A 7,586-nucleotide genomic window follows, 5' to 3' on the forward strand; every position below is an offset into this window, starting at 1 on the left:
TGAGGGGATGGAATACAGACTCCAGTTTCACCAGCTGTAATTAAAAACAAACTTTTGTTGTGATCTGATTAAAATAATATGCAGGAATCCTTATGGAAGTAATTATTCAACCTCCTGGTTCACCTCTGAAAAAGAAAAGAAAGCTCTTGTGTCGCTAGTTACTCCACATGGGCAAACTCCTTTACCTTCTATTAGTTCCACTGATTTTACTAATTAGTAGGGTTATGTTGTCCCAGATGTTAACTTATTACCCGATGCACTGCACCAATTCCCACAATGAGGTGGGGTATTTCTATTTTTTATTCTAAATTTTATTCTAAGTTTTATTCTAAATAGGGAGCATGGTGGTAAGCCATGAAATGCTGGCTCATAGATCACCAAAACTTTACACTGTTCATACATTTTAACAATGTAAAAATCAGCATTCATTGGTTACAATTACATAGCTTTTTCAATTTTTAATACTCAAACCTTCATTTATTAGTTGTATTTCTTGTTTCCTATGCTTCTTAGTCTGCAGGTGCAGTCCCTTCATTTGAGTCTGGGGTCTGTTTTGAATGGGTGGAGTGAGTCAGTGAGTCAGTGGCTATGATGGCTCGCTGCTGGAATTAGCTTTCCCCCAGTTACTGCTCAGTTCTACTGACTTCACCCTGATGGCTCTCACCCAGACACCCCATTCACCTTGGGATTGCCATCAATTTCCCTTAAAGCAAAAGATTAGCCAAACATACAACATTCACAGTGCAATTACTTAAACATAACTGTCAAACTATGGCCACTGATCAACAAATGAAAGTTTGGTTCAGATTTTGAGGTTCTTAAATCTTACTGGGCTTGATATCAAGTTCATAAAGGGACATAACTGGCAGCTTTGGGGAGCATCAGTGCTTGGCTTGGTCTCTGTTCTTTAGTTTTATCAACACAGATATGAAAAGAACAGAGCATATGCCTTTATTAATATTCAGCTCTTTATTAAAGTGATAAGCTATTTATTAAAATCATCAGCAGGATTGCAGTGTCTGACCAGAGTTTTTCATGCTGCTGTGGTGATCTGACAGAGCAGGTACTGTTGCAGATCTTCACTCAGCTGCCCCCAGTAGCTGGCAAGTCTTTGTCTCCACAAGAACAGCTAGAAGCTTTATCTGGTCAACCACCAGAAGGCAGAGTGGAGGAAAGTCTGTCACTGGAGTGCAGAGTCAGCTCTTTACCCTCAGGGAAAAATGTCGAGAGTTTCCCATTGTCTGTCTCTGTTGCTTAAGCTGGTGGACTCCCATTCTATTCAGACTCCTCATAATTCATGGTGAATCTTCAAACCAGGCCAGGGGATGCGTCCACTCCTTCCTTGGCCAGGACACCCTCTAATTCTCCTCTGATGCATCTAGTTTTTCATCTTGGGGTGCGGTTCCTCTAAAAAACTCTCCCAGGATTCACTGGGTTGGTTTTATTTGCATATATAAATGCATATGCATTTGTCCTGGTCGCAGTATACGGTATCCCTGCTGAGAAAGGTAGTTACAGCGAACAACGACCGGGCTATCTAGACAGGAGCTGCTCCTTTTCACATTTTAATGAGGTAAGACAATGTCACAAGGGCAGCTTCCCTTTGTCCTAAAACTTGATGGGGTGTGGGGAGTACCTCTAGCCTAGCCAGGAGGGGGTCAGCGGCTTTTGAGGGAAAGCAGCATCACCCCAGCTATGGGGTTCTCTGAAACAAGGAAAACCCCCCATTTTTCTAAAAGGCTGGGTGATGGCACAAATTGGGAGGAGGGGGGGTTGCATTCTGAGTACTCAGAGCTCTTTTAATATGCTAATGGGGGCTCCGAATTTTCCTCTGCGGGGATGGTGCGTCTGTGTCGCTAGGACAGGGATGGCACAACCCCTCCCAGCCAGGAAATGCTGGGGGTTCCAGTGCTCCCCCCATCCACTCTGCCCAGAGCCCGGCCATAGCTCCTGCCAGCAGCGGCTGTGCCCGTCAGGGCCACGCGGAGCGGCCGTGGCTGCCCAGCAGCTGGTGCTCCAGAGACACAGCCCTGCCCCCATCCCAGGGCCACAGCAGCAAACACAGGCAGGTTTTTTTTGAGCCCTCATACCCACTGGGAATTCGTTCATAACAGATATATTGTCAAGATAATGGTGAGACAAGCAGATGGAAGAGCTTTGCCTGGCTCAGCACCTGCAATGTGCTGCTGTAGTGATCTGTTCCTCATATCACTCCGACACTGTGCAACGTGGCTGTGCAGGCTTTGCCATACATTCAGGGAGGTGAGGAGTGCTGGCTCTGCTCCCCATAACTGTGCTTCAGCACAGAAGGGTCCAGGGTCTGCGTCAGCCCATCTGCCATCCCCATCCAAGGTGTATGTGCCCATCCTACTCCAATGACTTGCAGCATGAAGGCCTCAAATACAGACAGACAGTGTCACACCATGAGTGCCTGCAGAGATTTCCCACCATTTATAAAAGGATGCTTGCATATAATCAATAAGGATTTAGCCCTTTGAACTTTACAACTGTGTAGGTAAGAGATATGCTATGAAAAGGGTACCCTTTTGGACCATTATAACTTTAATAATCTCTCATTTGGCCTTCTCCTTTTTGAAAATATGTAGGCAGACATTGTCTCAGGAAAGAGAGAGACGAGCAAAAAATGTCCAGTGAAAGGGGTTTTATTTTCTTGTCTCTCTGTCCATGAAAAAGTTCACTGTTCGACCTCCACAGATCATTGCTGCTTGTAAAGAAAGGAGCAAATTACTGAGTATCAGCAGAGGAAAAGAATGGCATTGAACAGGGTTGAACAGGGTTTTCGGAGAGAACAAGACAGATAAGAAACCAGTTGATCTGTGTTTGATGGCTGATGTCATATTTTAATATTCCAGTAGTGGCTGTGCTGTGTCTGATGCTTTTTGGAGCTGTTTGTACTTTGATTTAATCAAGAATTAAAGCTTTAAAATGATTCATTAAGACCCTGGGGGAAGAGCTACTTGTCAGCTGTGATTACATTTAATTAGTGAATTTTGCTATTTTGCCCTTAATCTCACCTCACAGAGCCCTACTGAGTCTCTTTGGAGTTCCATATTCTCTTTTTATTCTGGGTTCTGAGTTACGCTATACTATCATGTTCTTGATGTGAAGTTTTGTAGCAATCGTTGTTGACACAGAAGAAGATATAAACCCAGCCAATATAAAAAATGTTCATGTTGCTTGACTAGGTCATAGCAGAGTGGGCAATGCAATAAGGAGAAATTTACTTCGTGTATGAGTGTTAATTGTAGCTGTGACTTTTGTGCATGTTGAATTTACTTAGTAGTAACCCAAGCTGCATTGATATAGAGATCTGCATTTGGCAGTGTACTCCTCTTGTTTAACACAATTGCCAGCAGCTGTTTTGCTGGGGTCTTTTGTGCTTGGCTGTGCTACCAAAAAGTTTGAATGATGAGGATCAGAAAATTTACAATCAAAGTGCACCAGAGCTTTCCTGGAACACCGCTGCTGAACATTACACAATGTCTGCGAACATACTTGATAACCTATGTAAGGGAGGGAAGAGGCTTGTCTTTGGAGGAGTTACACATGGAGGACAACCAGAAAAGTAGTAGGCCAAGCAGACAAAACCTAGAAATCACTGGAGAAGGGAAATTGGTATATCCAGGGAACTGGAAAGGTATTGCAGAAGCAGATCTTATGGTTAAATGAACTAACAAAGCATGCTTTCATGGTACTCTTCTACTCTTCCACTTCAGTGTCTGGCTGCCTGTATATTAATCTGAAGTCACATCAGCAGCAGGCCCTGAAAACTTTGCTTGAGGAACAGCTACCGATAAGAATCTGTGACCCAGAAACTCCAACAATGCTGCCTTAAAGGGAAGAATAAATCAGGGCTGTACAGACAGTCTTCCTGGAGCTGGGCACTGGGAAGGGTCCAGCTGGTGAGGTGTTTTCAGCTACTCTGCAAAGCATCTGTACAAGGGATGGTGCTGCTGGGCAGAGAATTTCCTTTTGACAGGCATAAATTATTCTGCCTCCTCCCAGGACCATGGCTTAAAGTGTCATAAGTGTTCAACTAGTGATTCCTTTTGTAGTGAAAACAGTGATCCATGGAAGCTGAGTTGCTTTGATTCTTCTGGGGGTGAAGGTGGTGTTTTATTAACTCCTTCAGCCTCTGGAGTTCCCCAGGGGGTTCCAAGAGGTAAGAAATCTGGAATCCAAAGATTAAGATTTTCAAACCAAGATCTTTGTGATCTACAGAGACCTCACTGTTTGCATAGCATGTAAGCAGTTGCAGTTTAAGAAAGAGAGAGCTATGTTTGTGCAAGCGTAATTAAATTTTCTCATTTTGCCTGTTAAAGCAAATGCTACTGCCCAGAAAGAGCTGGAAAATATCATTTTATGAAGCATGAGGAGAAACTCTGTGGAGAGTAATCTCTCTTTCTTTGAGCCAATAGGCCGAAATGTTTAAACAGATGGCATGTAACTTCAATAAGGCACACTGAAGATGAAGCAAAAGTACGTTCTCAGGAGACCTTGGCTAGTGGTTCACACTCCATGAACTAGGACACCTGACCCAATATTCTAGTCAAAGTCTCTTTTACCAAATGGATGTCTTCATGTGTGTGTGAGATGTCCCTTACACCATATCCCCAGCAATTCTCCTTTAGGAAGTGACACCTCCTAGGGCACCAAGACTTGCCTTGAAAATTGATGTCTTTCTCTTTCTGCAATGCATCCTGTACTGCTTCAGACCATATTGGAGCCAATGCTTCAGAACTGGATTCTGTGGTTGATATTACACATCAAGGATCACTTTTCCCCAAAAACACGCTCTGTGGTTCCCCTGCATCTGTTTTGGTGACTGTTAGTTCCTGATGTAATCAAGTTTTTATCAGCTTCATAGATGGAAGAAGAGGAAGGGTCAGAAGACAGGAAAATACACAGTAACATCCATAAAGCTGGTCAGTAGATGTCTTGAGGACTGCTGGGGGAAAACAGTGGCATTAACTGTAATTCAAGAGATATGCTGACCTTTGTCATAAGAGTTCTGCTTGCCAGGCTATCAGCATTGTATTAATTAGCACGTGTAGGCACCAATTGAACAACATAAACTTCAGGTGCTCTATGTGCTTGCAGAAGCTCTCCTATGTGCATGTCCCTGTTGCTGAAACTCAGAGATCTTTGTGAGCCATGCATTGCTCTCTTCTCCCTGATGACAATTTACTTATCCCAGAACCACAATGTGCTAAATGAAGCTATTCTATGTTGCCCTTGCTGAAGCAGGCACTCTGGCTTCTCTTTCCTTGGTTTCATGCTTCTTCTATTTCTTGTGAAGCTGCAGAGGACACAGAGAGACATGTGATTTCCCATGCATCCTCAATCTGTTCACCAGCATGGCAAGGTGAAAATCAGAAAGGTCTATGTAATCTCTTCTCAGCAATAACAAAATCATCTCTCTGTTGCCAACCCTGTGTTTAACACAAATCAAAAACAGCCCCATGCCAGCCACTGTGAAGAAAAGGAGCTCTACCCCAGCCAAAACCAGTGGAGGTCTCTAAAGCTGCTGTCACAGCTGCTGACTGGCACAATGCTCGGCTTGCAGCCAGCTTGCGGTAACCTTTGTATGCACACCATGAGAGTAGTGCATCTGCCTGACTATCAGACAAGTGTGGGTTGCCCTTCTGGTGGTTGTGGCTGTCCACTGGCACTGGCTGTCTGAAGGAGTCCTGAGATGGCAGGGGAACATCCCAGGAATTTTCTTGTGTGATCCTGAGGTGGGGCATAGCATTTTTTAGTTACTCTATGGCCTGCATCTGAATACTAGGAAATGCCACTGGGAATGGAGGTCAGCACAATTAAAAGCAAGTAAAACTGTCAGAGGAAACCTTCTTTGTCTGAAAGCATCAACTTACTGTAAAGTGAAAGATGCTGGAGTGCTGCTACTGTGTGCCTGCTCAAATGGTATGCTTACCATGAAGTACATCACCTTGATGTAACTCAAATAAAGCAGAAAGTTCAAAGTAATTTTCTGTGTTCAGTTTGCTTGTGTTGGTGTCACTGAAATAAATGGAGTTGCACAAGTGAGATGTACATATTCATTGCAACTGCTCTAGACTACGTTTTAAAGAATTTGTTTTCTTATTTGATATGATCCCCAAACTAGAATAATTTTGACCATGACACCAGAATGTTATGTAGGTATTCAGCAGTCTGGATATAGTCCTGTCATTTTGCACCAAAGCTCCATTTACAAGCTAGAGATACTTTAACATTACAAAAATATCTCAGAAAAAAAAATTTTTTTCTAATCCTAGACTAATTATAAGTTGTATTGGTTTCCCCATTCTGTTCCAAGTTATGGCCTTGGAAAAGTTACAAGATTTGTATATTGTCATAAAATGCCATAGACCAGAGTCAGAGCCATGTCAGGTTATGGAAGTTGAGCTGCCAGGCTGGCTGAACACCACTGCAGTACTCAGAGATGCTGCTAGGTCAGCAGACTGCTAATTCACTAATTCAGAAAGTCTGTAAGCAACTGGCTGGAAAATGCAGGATATTTATCTTACTGTTTCATTATTGCCTCACAATTCTTTTTCTTCATCAGTGGTGGTGGGCTGACTGTGGCTAGATGCCAGGCACCCATCAAAGCAACTCTCTCACTCCCCTCTGCAGGTGGACAGGGGAGAGATAATATAACAAAGAATTCATGAGTTGAGATAAGAACTGTGACAGATCAATCATCAAATACCATCACGAGCAAAACAGGCTAGATTTAGAGATATTAACTGAATTTATTACTAACAAAAGCAGAGCAGGATAATGAGAGGAAAACAGACCTTAAAAACACCTTCCCCCCACCCCCTCTCCTTCCCCGCTCCACTGGCTACCACAGCAGTGCAGGGAGACTGCGAATGGGGGTTATGGTCAGTTCATCACATGTTGTTTCTCTCTCTGCTCAGGGCAAGGAATTCTTCCCATGCTTGCCATGCATCCCTCTCACAGGAACAGCTCTCCATGAACTTCTCAGATGTGAGTCTGTCCCACAGGCAACAGTCCCCCTTAAATTGCTGCAGTGTGGGTCACTCTTCCAAGGGGTGCAGTCTTTCAAGGACAGGCTGCTCCAGTGTGAGCTCCTCTCTCCAAAGGTCTCCCATGGGGTCTCAGCTTCCCCACCCTGGTGTGGGGCTCCTCTGGTGCCTGGGGCATCTCTTCCCCCTCCTTTCCCACTGACCTTGGTGTCTGCAGGGCTGTTCCAATCATGTCTTCTCACCCCACTCCTCTCTGGCCACAATTACAACTATGCGATGACTTTTTTTGTAATTTATGATTTCTAATTGGCCCAGGCCTGGCCAACAGCATGTTGGCCTTTAGAGCTTGGCATTGGCTCTGCAGGACATGGAGGAAGCTTCTGGAAGCTTCTCACAGAAGCCACCTTGGTAGTCACCTGCTACAAAAGCTTGGCCACGCAAACCCAATACAATTAGTTAAGTGGAGGAAATATTAATTTAACGGCATGAAAATAAAACCAAACTGCCACTCTGGGCACTGATAGAGACAATGCTGAGATTATAGTGACAATGGGGAGCAAAATCCTCACAATT

Source organism: Prinia subflava, chromosome Z (genome assembly GCF_021018805.1).
Source record: "Prinia subflava isolate CZ2003 ecotype Zambia chromosome Z, Cam_Psub_1.2, whole genome shotgun sequence".
NCBI classification, from domain to species: Eukaryota; Metazoa; Chordata; class Aves; order Passeriformes; family Cisticolidae; genus Prinia; species Prinia subflava.